This window comes from Diplotaxodon limnothrissa, linkage group LG16 (assembly GCF_057381915.1).
Source record: "Diplotaxodon limnothrissa isolate DT_005_m linkage group LG16, D_limnothrissa_male_GT1.1, whole genome shotgun sequence".
NCBI lineage: Eukaryota > Metazoa > Chordata > Actinopteri > Cichliformes > Cichlidae > Diplotaxodon > Diplotaxodon limnothrissa.
Window position 1 is genome coordinate 38,347,089 of NC_140611.1, and position 15,477 is coordinate 38,362,565.

The window sequence follows — 15,477 nt, forward strand, 5'->3', positions numbered from 1 at the left end:
AATAGATAATTTCTATATTGGTTAGAATTAAGATTATTTTTATTTTTCCAGTTCATGAGGACTGTTTTCTTGGCTATGCATAGGGCAGTGAAAACCATATGGGCGATATTCTTTTCTGAAGTGACATTATCTAAGCTGCCCAACAAACACACTAAGGGGGAAGTTGGAATGTTACATTTCAGACACTTCGATAAGTCTTCACATATCTCGCGCCAAAACTTCTGAACTGGTGGACAGAACCAAAGAGCGTGGATATAATTGTCCGGTGAATTGGTTTGGCAGTGTGAGCAGTTGTTGGTAGACGTAAAGCCCATCTTGAACATCCGATGACCTGTATAGTGCACTCTATGTAATATTTTGTATTGAATTAATTGAAGACTGGGATTTCTAATTAGATGAAAGGTTTTTAAGCAAATCTGAGACCAGAAGTTTAGGTCTAAGTTAACTGATAAATCCGCTTCCCATTTTGCAATAGGAAGTGATATTGATTCATCTGTTTTAGAAAGCATTCTGTATATTTTGGATAGTAATTTGGGGGGTTTAAGAGTAAGAAATTGAACCACACTTGGTGGTGTTTGTAGTTCAACTTGACCCGGTTTAAATTTCTTTTTTACTATGGATTTAATTTGTTGATATTCTAAAAATCTTTTCTTGTTGATCCCATATTGTGTAACTAGTCCGTCAAATGAAATAAATTCTGTTCCTTCTAGTATATGTTCTAAATATTTGATTCCTTTATCACTCCAATCTGAAAAGTTTATCATATTATTGTTTTGTAATATGTCAGGGTTGTTCCAGATAGGTGTACGTTTGCATGGGATTAATGAAGACGCCGTCAATTTTAGAAACTCCCACCATGCTGTCAGAGAGCTGATGTTGATGCTTTTAAAGCATTCATGTCGTTGGATGTTTGAGCTGATAAATGGTAGGTCTGAGATCTCTAGATTATTGCAAAGTGCTTGTTCTACATCTAGCCAAGGTTCATCTAAGAGGGTGTGTTTTAGCCATCCTGAGATAAACTGAAGCCTGTTGGCTAAGAAGTAGTGCTGAAAGTTAGGCAGTTCTAGTCCTCCTTTATCCTTGGTCTTTTGTAGTGTTTTTAAGCTTATACGTGGGGGTTTATTTTTCCAAAGGAATTTGGACATACATGAATCTAGAGATCTGAACCAATCTTGTGGCGGTTTAGTTGGGATCATTGAGAATAAATAATTTATTTTTGGTAAGACCATCATTTTTATAGCAGCAACCCTTCCCATGAGTGATATGGGTAGACATTTCCATCTAGCCAGATCATCTTCTACCTTCTTTAAAAGTGGGATATGGTTTAATTTAGTTAGATCTGCAAGCTTGGGAGAAACATTAATACCTAAATATTTTATATTTCCCGATTGCAGTGGTGTAGAAGAGGAATTATGGAAGGAGCAATTAATCGGTAGGACTGTAGATTTTGACCAGTTAATTGAGTAATCTGATATTCTTGCAAAAGAGTTTATCAATTCAATCACCCCAGAGATATTGGTTTGTGAATTTTGGAGAAAGAGTAACACATCATCCGCATAAAGGCTGATTTTATGTTCCACGTTCTTGCATTTTATGCCCTTAATTACTGAATTCTGTCTAATTGCTGCTGCTAGTGGTTCAATAAAAATTGCAAATAGTGAAGGGGAGAGTGGGCATCCCTGCCTGGTGCCCCTCAAGAGACAGAAGCTGGAGGATGTCTGGTCATTTGTTCTAACACAAGCTGTTGGGGAATTATATAATATTTTTAACCAGTTTATGAAAGAGGATCCAAAACCAAATTTGTGTAAAGTTGCAAATAGAAATTTCCAGTTAACTCTGTCAAATGCTTTTTCTGCGTCTAAAGAGAATATTGTAGTTTCTAGGTTTTTACTGTATGAGTAGTCTATCAAATTAAGTAATCTACGTGTATTTGTTGATGAGTGCCTACCTTTTATGAAACCAGTTTGGTCAGGATGAATTAAGAGGGGGGTTATTTTCTCCAGTCTCTTTGAGAGAGCTTTGCAGATTATTTTAAGGTCTACATTTATAAGGGATATTGGACGATAGCTTGAGGGATATACAGGGTCTTTGCCTGGTTTTAGCAGGAGATTAATGTTTGCAGAATTCATATTTGATGGAAGTCTGCCCTTTTCTTTAATTTCCAACAACGTTCTGTAGAAAACTGGTGCTAGAATCGACCAGAATTCTTTGTAGAATTCTGCAGGAAAGCCATCTGGACCTGGAGCCTTATTATTGTGCATACTTATCAGGGCTTCCTGGAGTTCACCTGGTGTCAGTGGTGAATCCAGTGCCATTGCTTGAGTGTCCAATAATTTTGGAAGAGTTATGTTGTCCAAAAACTGATCAATTTCTTTTTTAGATGGGTTTATTTGTGGTGAATACAACGTTTTATAGAAATCCCTGAAAATGTTGTTTATTTGTATCGGTTCATATAATGTGTTCCCAGATGAATCTTGAACAGCACATATAGTTGTTTTTTCTTTATTTATTTTTAGCTGGTTTGCTAGAAATTGACCGGATTTATTACCATGTTCATAATTTTGTAGGCGTAGTCTTTGTACTAAGAATTTTGTTTTTTTATCAATTATCTCATTTAATTCTAGTTTTGTTTTGCGTATTTTGTTCAATGTTTCCTGATCTTGGTGGGACGCGTAGGCTTCTTCTAGTGATTTGATGTTTTTTTCTAATTCCTGAATATTTTTGTTTTCTTTTTTCTTTTTATGTGATGAGAAAGAAATTATTTTACCTCTCATCACAGCTTTCCCTGCTTCCCATAGAACAGAAGCTGATGTTTCGGGAGTGTCATTATAGTTCAAATATGAAGTCCACTCTTTTTTAAAATATTTAATAAAGTCTTCATCTTTAAGTAGTGATATATTAAATCTCCAGTTTTTACTTGGCGTAGTATTATTCTTGTGCATTAGTGTTAAAGATACAGGACCATGATCGCTGACAGCTATAGGGTGAATCTCAGTGTCTGAAATGTCGTTCAGCAGTGAGCTGCTGACCAAAAAATAATCCAGACGAGAGTAGGAGTGATGGACATGTGAGAAAAAAGTATATTCCTTACTGGTGGGGTGAAGGGAGCGCCATGCATCGCAAAGACCAAAGTCGCTCATATATTGTTTGATTATATTTGTGGACTGCCAATTACGCTGAGTTCCCGCTGTATTGAGCCTATCCATGTCTTCATTTAGTCCAAGGTTGAGGTCGCCTCCAAGAACAAGTGTGCCATCTAAGTGTTCAGAGAGTGCACTGAAAAAACCGTGAAAGAATGAGGGATCATCAACATTTGGACCATATACACTTGCAATACATAGCTTTTTATCACGTATAGATAGTTTAATGATTAAGAATCTGCCCTCTGGATCTATAACTGTATCGAGTACTGTGAAATTAATATTTTTATGTATTAAAATTGCTACTCCCCTTTGTCTAGAATTATAACAAGCTGAGAACACATTAGGAAACTCAGGTGTTTTAAGTTCATTCGAACCTCTAAGAGGTCTGTGGGTCTCTTGTAATAGGACAACATCTGCCTGTAGTTTTTTGAGTTGGTTAAATATTTTTAACCTCTTTTCTCTGGAGCCAGCTCCATTTATATTCCATGTAATGAACCTCAGTGTACCCATAGATGTTTGTGTATAACTAGGGATGTATGCTGTGTGCGTCGCTTAGACAGGTGGAGAGAATACGTCACTTGTTCATAAATAAAGAGAAGGAGAGAGAGAAAAAATGTGTGGCGAGATGCTCCCTGAGTCTGACTTTGTGTATGCATAGTTACTAATATGAGTAGGCTTGGCTTAAGTGTGTGTATCTTATATGACTGTGTGCGCTGTCTGACTGATGTAAATGTGCTGCCGTTGAGCGCATGGTGCGTATGTGTCGAAATAAAGGATGTTTGTGGATGAGTGTCGAAGCAGGTGATCGAGGCAGTGAAAGGAATAAAGAAAGAAACCAAGGACAGGGGTGAGCAGCATAAAACCAAGAGGGGGGGAAAGAGAGGAGGAAAAAAAAAAAAAAAAAAAAAACGAGAAGAAAAAAAAACAGAAACAAAACGTAAACATTCCAATTAAATCACTGACGGAGAGTGACGGTGTTAATTCTGCTATGAAATCACACTTTAAGATGCGATTTGATACTGGTAAGTTAAACAGATGTTAATGCAAGTTAGTGTGAGTGGATAGGGAAATGGTGTAGCTGATTCTTATCTGGTGTGAGGTTAATACAGCCACGGAGTGATGTTGGGGTCGCGGTGGAGCTGTCCGTCCACGTACAGCCGGTCCACAGCGATGACAGCGCGGGAGCCCTTCTGGATGAAGCCGCGTCGGATTGGGAAGAGGACCCTGCGTCGTTCCAAGATCTCTTTGGGGAACTGGTCGTTCACGCTGAAGTCCGTTCCTTTTAATTCCCTGCCGCGGCTTTTCACATGTTGCTTTTGTTTGAAGTGGCCGAATTTGGCCACGATAGGACGTGGTCTCCCGGCCGTAGCCCGAATGGGGCCGAGGCGATGTACCCGATCGAAGACGATGTTCTTCACAGTGTCCTCCGGCAGCTTCAGGTGGGTTTTGATGAAGCTTTTTACCGTGGTCTCCGCGTCCTCTCCAGCGGCTTCTTGTCCGTCACTTTATGTGTTTTTCCAAGAGAAAACCACCTGTGGTTTTAATATAAGCACTAGGCAGAGTGTCTATGTGCAGCATGCAATAGCACGACTGCTCCTGAAACTGCCTGCATGTGTTACTTATGTCTTTTTCCATGTTTGAATATAGATTTTTGGCATCGATGCATGCACGTTATTTTCCGTGCATGTCTTTTGATGTGGATTTATTCGTGCAGATGTAGAAACGACACCCCCTTAAACTCCTTTCCTTCAGTTATCACAGTGTCTGCTAGCAGCAGTGCAGCGTTCAGGTATCAGGACTTAGCCGTGGCTCAGTCAGGATGCAGAACAGCACAACTGTGTTTCCATATTCCACCGTGTCCAATTGCTTGGAGATGAGTCTAAATAGATGGACCTATTGATCAACTCAACCCACCGACAAGAGCATTTTATTTCTCAATGTCATATTTAATAGAAAAAAAACGATGCACCTCTTATTAAAGTGGAAAAAAGGGAAATATTGAGGTTTAGAGAGAAAACATGCTCAAAGGCCATGAACCGAACTGAATGTGATAGAAAATTATATTAGGAGGAAGAAGATGCAGGAGGGATGAGGAGCTCCGAGCATCTCTCTTAACCCTGCCGACTCTCTGCTACAAGGTTTAGTGCTGTTCGTTCTCACTAACAGAGGTTTTGGGGTATCTCCTATACAACACTCAAGGAAACACGAACATTTCCTGTTTATAATTTCTAAAATGAAGCGTTTCAAGGTCCCAAAGGGAAGGTGTGTGTGTTAGTACAGAGTCATGCCCTGACACGACTGTGAAAGGACAAACACAAAATTCTGAAGGGTGACGACACGATGGACTCGATGTTGGATTCTGGTGGTTGTGATTTATTCATCAGGCCAAAATCTGAAGTTTCATTTGGAGATAAAATTTGATAAAACGCTTTGAGTGTTCGAGTAAAACATTAATACCTAAGAATCAGTCCATTTATCATAATTAGTTTTTCTTTTATTTTTGATGTTTTGTTTTTAATTCAGCTCAGTTTACAAAGTGGATTTTATTTAATTGATTGAAAATTTTTTATTTGTTTTTTAGTTAGTTTTAGTCATTTGAATTGTTATTGTGTGGGAGACATGTCAGAGGTGAGGATTAAGAAAACTGGTACAGATGTTACAATAAAAACATGGCAGAGATTTAACACCACTCCCTCTCTATGCTTCTATATAACTTTTATTTTAGTCAACTAGAATATTTTCTCATCTAGGTTAGTTTCCTATAATAACCTGGGTGACTTGAACATGTAACAGGCCGACTGGTGACTGACTGCAGGTCTTCCTGATGGACCTGGATCACAGAAAGTGGGATTTATAAACGTTTACGTGTGAAAGCAGAGATCTGTTATTAACACTTTAAACTTGGGAGGAAGTATTTCACTAACATTGTCACAGGCTGGGTCTCTGACCCAGCGCTCTGAGTTCATGTTTGTATTTGTCTCATTTTGTTATGTGATTTAGTTTGTGTTATTTCCTATCTGCCTTTAGTTTAGGCAGTTATTGTTCCTGGGTTTTCTATGTTTTGGGGTTTTGTATTTATTCATCACATATTAGGTCTGTTAAGTTGTGTTGTCATGTTTTAGTTTTAGTATTTCCTGTTTTATTCTGACAATGTCATGTGTTCTTTGTTTATTGTATTTAGCTTTCCTCTCCTGGTCCTGTTTCCCCCATGTGTCTCCACCTCCCCTGATCACCTCATGTATGTATTTAAGCCCTTTGTTTTCTGCATGCCATTGTCAGGTCGTCTGCTCATCCATGTCTCATCTCCAGGTACCCATGTCAGTTCACTATGGTTAAGGTTTTTCATGTTTTGTTATTAGTTCACCCAGTTTAGGTTATTGTTTAGTTTTCACCGATGCCCTATTATTTTGTACCCTCGTTGCTAACCTCAATAAACGGCTTGTTTTGTTAATCCACACCACGTTTTGGTCTGCGTTTGAGTCCTCCTCTGCAACACATACGGTCTGCCCCAGCCAGACCGTGACAGTACGACCTGACCACTATGGACTCAGCAGACCGCGAGCTTTACGAGCGTCGGGAGGCAGCCTTCGCCCAGCTGGAGGAGGAGCTCCGCTGGAAGCCGTGGCGTACCCCCGACTACGAGCGCATTTTCCACGGGACTCGGCTAGCTCTCGGAGGTCCCAAGAGCTGCCGAAAGTCCCCGCCTGTTGCGCTGCCTGCATCTAAGCCTCGCTCGCTTCAGGTGGGAGTCCTCCGTGTGGCTTCAGGCGCTCACGCTCCAGCCTCGGTGTCACCATTCTGTGCACCAGGGGCTCAGTCGCTCGCTCCGCCGGCTTCCTCCACTCGCAGGAAGCGGCGCGCACGCCGCCATAAACCGGACATCGCTGAGCAGCTCACGGTGGTGAGTGAAAATGACTTTTATTCTCACGTCCCGTCTGACATTAACAACAATCGGCTCACTTCCGATCCATGGGGAATTTCCCTTATGGATGACGACGTGGACTGGGAGGATCCGTTTTGTTTTACTCCCTCTACGCAGGGAGGGATGAAAGACAATTCCCGCTCGCTTAAGTCTGCACATGCGGTTAAAGGAAAAACTGTTAACACTTCTACCAGGTCTACAACACTCAGTTCAGGTTTTGTTAAGTCTGGTTCAATCATCCCCAAGTCAGCTCACTCTAAGACCGTTAACCCAAGGACTGCTAATACTAAGACTGCTAAACATGAAGTGGACGGCGGATTCATTTTTGCTAGGTCTGTTTTTGTCGACCCAATACATATTAACCCTAAGCCTACCGTTTCTAAGACTGTTTTTTCTGAGCCTGCTCCTTTGCCTGTTCGTGTTTCTGCTGCCAGGGCAGCTCGGGCCCAGCGTACCCCTGCACCCGTACCAGTTCCTCGGGTGAGGGAGTCTGAGGCCCAGCTGGTCCCTGCTCTGGTTTCCAGGCCAGCTGAGGCTCTGTCCGTTTCTGCACCCGTACCAGCTCCTCGGGTGGGAAGGGCAGTTGCCCAGCCGTTGCCGGTGCCTGTCCCGGCTTCCGGGGTGAGGGGGGCTGTGAACCAGTCCACCCATGCCGGTCCCCAGGGTGAGGTCAGCCAGGATACAGCCTGTCTCCGCACCCGTACCTACTCCTCGGGTGGGAGTGGCTAGTGTCCAGCAGGTGCCTGCACCCGTTCCTGTTTCTACTGAAGGCTCAGGAGAATTCAGTCCGCAACCAACACCACCATCACTACTGCATGCTTTTCAGTCTATAGCTCAGTCATTAGCTCTGTTAGCAGCCCAGTCAATAGTTCATTTTCCTGTGTTTCCGTTAGCTCAGCCCTTAGCCCACTGTGCAGCTCAGCCAGCTCCCCATTGTTCAGCTCAGTCATTCGCTCCATCACCTGCTCAGCCTTCTGTCCAGCCGGTGGTCTCTACACCTGCTGGTCATGCTTCGTCTGCTGGAGGTTCAGGAGAATCCACCCAGCTTCATGCCTCGTTTGCTGGAGGTTCAGGAGAACCCAGCCAGCTTCATGCTTCGTCTGCTGGGGGTTCAGGAGAATCCAGCCAGCTTCATGCTTCGTTTGCTGGAGGTTCAGGAGAACCCAGCCAGCTTCATGCTTCGTCTGCTGGAGGTTCAGGAGAACCCAGCCAGCTTCATGCTTCGTCTGCTGGGGGTTCAGGAGAATCCAGCCAGCTTCATGCTTCGTCTGCTGGGGGTTCAGGAGAACCCAGCCAGCTTCATGCTTCGTTTGCTGGAGGTTCAGGAGAACCCAGCCAGCTTCATGCTTCGTTTGCTGGAGGTTCAGGAGAACCCGGCCAGCTTCATGTTTTGTCTGCTGGAGGTTCAGGAGAACCCAGCCAGCTTCATGCTTCGTCTGCTGGAGGTTCAGGAGAACCCGGCCAGCTTCATGTTTTGTCTGCTGGAGGTTCAGGAGAACCCAGCCGGCTTCAAGTTTCGTCTGCTGGGGGTTCGGGTGAACCCAGCCGGCTTCAAGTTTCGTCTGCTGGAGGGCCCGAGGAGCCCATCCAGCCTCATGCCACGTCAGCTGGAGGGCCCGAGGAGCCCATCCAGCCTCATGCCACGTCAGCTGGAGGGCCCGAGGAGCCCGTCCAGCCTCACGCCTCGTCAGCTGGGGGTTCAGGAGAACCGCACCAGCCTCATGCCACGTCTGCTGGAGGGCCCGAGGAGCTCGTCCAGCCACCTTCTGCTTCTGCTTCGCCTGCTGCAGCTCCAGCCTGTGCTTCGCCTGCTGCAGCTCCAGCCTGTGCTTCGCCTGGTGCGGCTTCATCAGAGCCTTCGTCTTCGCCTGGTGCGGCTTCATCAGAGCCTTCGTCTTCGCCTGGTGCGGCTTCATCAGAGCCTTCGTCTTCGCCTGGTGCGGCCTGTGCTACGCCTGGTGCGGCCTGTGCTACGCCTGGTGCGGCCTGTGCTACGCCTGGTGCGGCCTGTGCTACGCCTGGTGCGGCCTGTGCTACGCCTGGTCCGGCATCTGCCTCGTCTGGTCCGGCTTCAGCCTCTGCTTCTGTGTCGGCCTCGCCTGGTCCTGCGGCTGTGTTGCTGCCGCCCACGCCACGTTTTGCCCTTCGGAATCGCCAGCCGCTTTCCGGGCCATCAGCTGGACATCGTTGCCATCGGGGTCGGCCGCCTGAACTGTTTCTACGCCGTTGCCGTCCGCACGGACGGCCCCCGGAACTGTTCGACCATGGACTTCTGTGCCGTCGGCCTCCGGGCCGGCCCCCTGATCACATGAACTATGATTTTCTGGACCGTCACCCTCCGGGTCGGCCCCCTGAGGAGTCATGAACTGTTCCCTGTGCTCCTGTGATTTTGATGGACATTTTGGTTTTTTTGGCCTTGTTTCTGGCCCTCCGTCCTGGACCCCCACCGCCTGCCCTTGGTGGGTTGTTTTTGGTTTTGTTTTTCGAGGTTTTGGGCGTCTGGAATCCGCCCTTGAGGGGGGGGCTCTGTCACAGGCTGGGTCTCTGACCCAGCGCTCTGAGTTCATGTTTGTATTTGTCTCATTTTGTTATGTGATTTAGTTTGTGTTATTTCCTATCTGCCTTTAGTTTAGGCAGTTATTGTTCCTGGGTTTTCTATGTTTTGGGGTTTTGTATTTATTCATCACATATTAGGTCTGTTAAGTTGTGTTGTCATGTTTTAGTTTTAGTATTTCCTGTTTTATTCTGACAATGTCATGTGTTCTTTGTTTATTGTATTTAGCTTTCCTCTCCTGGTCCTGTTTCCCCCATGTGTCTCCACCTCCCCTGATCACCTCATGTATGTATTTAAGCCCTTTGTTTTCTGCATGCCATTGTCAGGTCGTCTGCTCATCCATGTCTCATCTCCAGGTACCCATGTCAGTTCACTATGGTTAAGGTTTTTCATGTTTTGTTATTAGTTCACCCAGTTTAGGTTATTGTTTAGTTTTCACCGATGCCCTATTATTTTGTACCCTCGTTGCTAACCTCAATAAACGGCTTGTTTTGTTAATCCACACCACGTTTTGGTCTGCGTTTGAGTCCTCCTCTGCAACACATACGGTCTGCCCCAGCCAGACCGTGACAAACATGCTCTGTTCACGCTGCCTCCACAGCAGGGAAACTGTGTTTATGTTAGTCAGGCGTCTGAAACTCGTGACTAACGTGACACATTTTCCCACATCGTGCCATTAAAGTGTCTTAACACGGTGAAAAAGGTTGTTAATGTGTGTCTACGTCCCAGCGTTTGTGACCTGTTTAAAGCTTCTGTCTGCTAAGGACAGGCTCAGGATAACTTGGAGGTTAAATGTGGGGAAAACCCCAAACTGCCCAAATCTTCCTGATTTCTTTGAAATGGACGGTGGGTTTAATTCCCACCTGATGCTACAAACAAGAGTCGAGGTGTCAGACAAATAAGTAAAAGTGAGAAAGCGGCAGACAGAGTGAACGTAGGATGGGCCAAAAAACAAGATGTGTTTTTATGTGGGAAAGGTTCTGGGAATTACTGCGCTGGGATTTTCCCAAATTCTACTGTGAATCACACAATGGTGCGCCTTTTTCTGACGAGGTTGGAGAAAATCCTGGAGGCAGTTCAGAGGACTGGAACCTTGAACCAAAAAAGACAAACAATCGCACAAAACACGCTCGCCCACACCCACAAACACACACAGACGCCCCTGTCTATGTACAGGACCGGACATGGTTCTAAGAGTAGAGGGAACTCGGGCTGCATCAACAGGATATGATAAAAAGTCCTATTATACACGTGCACGGGCAACATTCATAGATGAGCAATTTTTCATGAGCTTTTTTCACTTTTGATCTTTGCTGCCAATAACAATAAAACTGAATCTGCTCCATGTGTCTCGCTGAAGCTGTTAAAGGTAACAGTGACCTCTCCTTTAAATATTACCTGCAAATAATTCTATTCAAAGGAAAGTAAAGAAATAAACCTACAAAGAAGCTAAACGTCTAACCGATAACAGGACTTGCTGTTCGGTTTGATCAAAGGCAGAAAATCGATCTGTTCTGGCAAAAAAAACTTTAACACCAACAGACCTCAAAATACCCCAAATCCAGAGTGGACGGCTCCCTCCGCCCCAGCACGGTTAATAAGATGAAGCTGAAGTTCAGCTCGCACACAAGAATGCAGCTACAGCTGCAACTCAAGCCTGTCAAGTCGGCGCAACGAACACGAAATTAAAAAGGCAAATGCAAGTGAACCGCATTGCCTAGCAACTGTGACGAAGAGGATAGAGTCATCATCAGAGAAGTGGATGAGCTCAGCAGTTACAGAATTTGACAGGCATTTTCAGGGAGTGCAGGAAATAGAGGACTGTGTCAAATTTAGCACAAACTTCTGCAAATGTCAAGCTTCAGGAAGCACATTTGCACCGGCACAGCGGGGACGATCGGCAGGAAACGGACAATTTTAGACGTTACACGAACGAGAAGGAAGAAACAGAAAGGACGACAAAGATACAAATTTGTGCAGATAAACGAATCAGTGTGTTTGTTTGAGGGGGAAAGTCAGCAGCGGGGGATTTTTCTTCATTTTACCTCATAGTCATGAATAACATTTATAAGAATATGGAAATAAATTAATAGTGTTTAGAACCACAGAATGGACAAAGCACGAGATTATGGTGATAAACGAGCATCAAACCAGCAGAGGCTGTGCCCTTTTCTAATATAAATATAAAAAATATCAGAATACAGGAAGGACTGCAGACTGTAATCCACCCCTTTATCAGGCCTGTCCACACCCACTCTTTCTCACATCGCTGCTGTTTCAGCGCAGCTGCACTGGCTACATGTTACATTTACAGGTGGTTTAAAAATGTTACAGCACGTTTCCAAAGCGTGGATTAAATCCAGGTTACATCACAGGTCACAGAGGCCATCCTGCCCACATCTCCGGTCTCCCGTTTGCCTCTAAATGAAGGATCGGACCTTTATATGAATTATATTTACGTCAAAAGTGATTGGCCACTTTTAAAGCAGTGATGCTTTACAATGAGCTGCTTTATTGGGAGCGCAGAGGAGTCACAGCTTGTCTTATAATCCAACAGTTTGTTATCATTAAAGCAGTGACAGCTGTCAGTATTTCCACTGTTACACAGCAAACACACTCAGAGTACACCCCGAAAGACACGGGTGAAACTAAAACTTCATGTTTGATGTTATGGTGTGATTGTGCCATCATAGGGCGTTGTATTGGAAAAATAAAAAGTCTGTTGTACAGCTCTCCTCACGCCCTTTCATATGACATATTACTCCTTATGGATTTTTCCAAGGTCAACTTTGACCCTGGACGCTAACAATGAAGGTGCTAACCTAGCTAACAAAGGTACTCGTGTCCCCCCAAGCCAAATGTGTTGTTGTGAAGATTGAAGATGATCCATAAAAACCTTGTGGGTAACATGAAGTCGTTACTGATTTTGGTCTGACCTTGACACAAAAATGAAATCTGCAGAATTTACGTGCGCGTGTTAAAGAATTGCTGCACCTGTGAATTGAAACTATTCGCTGATGGACTCCATCAACAGGCATCTCCGAAAACGTTAGAGCACTTTTGCAAATATGTGATGTCTTGATGAATCGAGCAGACATTTGAAGTTTACACAGCAACATTCTCGCATGAAAATATCTTAAAAGTTTATTTTGTGACCCAGACAGAGTAATATTTCAAACTCCGCCACTCTGTGTTCCTCCGCCACTGCCTCCTTTGAGTTTTGGATGAAATGGATTCTGGGATATTGCATTTCGTCATTTCGAGCTGATTGGAGACCAGAACAGCCAATCAGATATTTTTGCATCCAAGTCTGTGATTGGCTGGTTTTGTGGCACAAATATAACGGTGTACACAAAGAGTTGAGCGCGCACGGGCAGAAATGTTGAGAGCGCGAGCAACACATTGCGAGCGAGCGCAAATGCAAAAACTGAGCGAGAGGGGCTGCTGTTGTGTGTGTGTGTGTGTGTGCGTGGATAACAGCAAACACTGAAATACATTTTTTGCATGCAGCAATGAATTTTGTTCACTCAAATTCAGCTTTTCTTCGCTCAAAATAAATTTCTCTTCAAAATGCAACACTTGCACCTGCAATTTTTTTTTTACGTGCACTCAAATTTTTTTTACGTGCGCTCAGAATAGTGGCACAAAAATAACGCCATACGGCGATGAGGTTACACCGGTAGGAAAACAAACCAGCTCAGTGAGTAGGCAGATTTAAATTTGAAACCTGAGGTCGTTTTGTTCTGCCTCACATAACAAAACAACATTAGTAATTAAACGACTGACTGTAAATGAGCACGCATATGTAAACCCAAAGTACGGCAAAACTATCTGGTGGTTGCTCATTATAATTTAATCTAATAATAAAGTCGGTGTCACACCACCCACCATAACAATTGGCTTGTGTACAGTACTCTGTGTGAATAACTGTGTGTAAATGTGTGTGTGTGGGACAACACAACAGCGCCCTGTTGATTTAGTTCCCCGTCTCCTTAGGGAGAAAGTCTGTTGTTGTCTTCCAAAACACACACACACACACACACACACACACACACACACACACACACACACACAATGCGCTCACTTGTGGTGTGGCTTTTGTTGCTTGATAATTGTTTTTAGCAAAACATAATTTTGCTAGCGGAGACAGCTAACCCATAACCATGAATCAGTGAAATGGTAATGGAGCCATAGGGGGAAAAAGGAGAAGAGGAAACACGTCGAGCCCACTGTGGCAAAAATGCAAGATGGGCACTCTCTCTCTCTCTCTGCCTTTATCAGTGTTTTTGGTCTCGGCCGCTCCACACTTTACTTTTCATTTTGTTTACTTCTCAAAGCCACTCAGCCAATCCTATAAAAACACACATCAGACGAAGAAAAACAAACCAAGAGAAGTGGAGCTGAATTAGCCACCAGCTCGCCTCCATAAGCATTATTCTCTCCCCAATCATGCGACAGAGAGCCAGTCAGGTAAAAAATCGCTTATGCTTTAATTAATAAATGCATCATCCGTAATGAGAGAGGCTCGTTAGGTGCCGTGGCAACCGCTACTGGTCTTCCTTCCAACTTTCACACTTCAAACTTCATTTGCACCTCTGAAGCATGCTAATTGCTCTCACGCTCTGCGATATAAACGGCGACAAAGTTTTCTTATTTGGAGGCAGGGAAGAGTGTAATGCGAGGCTATCGATCGGAGGGGAAAGACGATTGCCCCCGGCGGGTCACAAACCAAATTACTTTTAGATGTGAATTAAAGCGGGAGCCGAGCATAAGTCTGGATAAGCAAGCTGTTTAGATGCAGTGACACAGGCGATCAAATTCCTAATCAATCATGGTAATTTCATTACTTTAAAAAGTCACAGATTTCTAAAAAATAACTTTAAAACAAACTTTTATTATCAGCTTGTTTTTGTTCCAAATGATCCACCCGGGCATTTCCTAAAGCGTCTGTCCAACTAAAGCTGCAAACGGACTGGAAAACAGGCACAGCGAGAAGAAGGCACACTCCGGGGAGAGAGGCCACGGATGATGAGCGGGTTCAAACCTCTCCGGCTGTGAGGCAGCGGCGCTAACCACTGCAGCGCCGCGCCGCCCATAGGGGACGGTGCCAAACGCAATACCGCCCGGATCTTTACATTTTCCCACGCACACACCCACACGCAGATGTGGTTAATGTGTCACCTCGTAGTCGTGACATCGCCCAGCCCGACTGCATGTATTAATTATCCTTTTTATGTTTTAAGCTGGCTGTAATGAATGTTGACAGCGTCTGTGTACACAGAAGTAAAGCTTCTGACTCGGCCTCAATGAGCAGACTCGAGGAGTTCACGGTCCGGCAGTTAAACTGTGATTGCTGCAATAAACCTATCCGTTTGTTATAGCAGATTAATTTCAGCTCCTCGGTCCAGCGACGGGCCTCTGGCTTGTTTCCCACTCTGTGCGTCGTGTTTCTGGATGTTAGTAACAGCAGTCGGGGACGCGATCCACTGAGCTCACTCTGGGATCTCAGGTTTACTCATCCAGACATTAGTTGTGAGTATTAGTTAAAATAATCTACTCATTTAGGCCTCTTTCATTTGAAACATGCAGCTGATTTTGCAGGATCAAAATTATTATTATTTTTGTTAAACTGTTAAAACTTGCAGCACCTGTATAATCAGACAGTTACTGCACAAGGAGCTAAAGGAGCAGGAAAGAAAGCAGAACCGTATCGTCTAAACCAGCAGCTTTGTTCAGTCCACAACATATTTGCATGCGCTTCATTTGCAACGGTGGCGAGCGCAGTCATTGCAGGGTGACACCTGGTGCTAACGTGGGAGGTTGAGTTCTTGTTAGCACATTAATAATTTAACATTATT

At 44.3% G+C, this 15,477-nt stretch overlaps 1 protein-coding gene across 1 annotated transcript in view; it reads right to left on the minus strand.

Annotated features, from left to right (window-relative positions):
• Positions 1–15,477, minus strand: part of LOC146616660 (partitioning defective 3 homolog B-like) — a 237,406-nt gene that overhangs the window by 44,911 nt on the left and 177,018 nt on the right. The window lies entirely within an intron of this gene.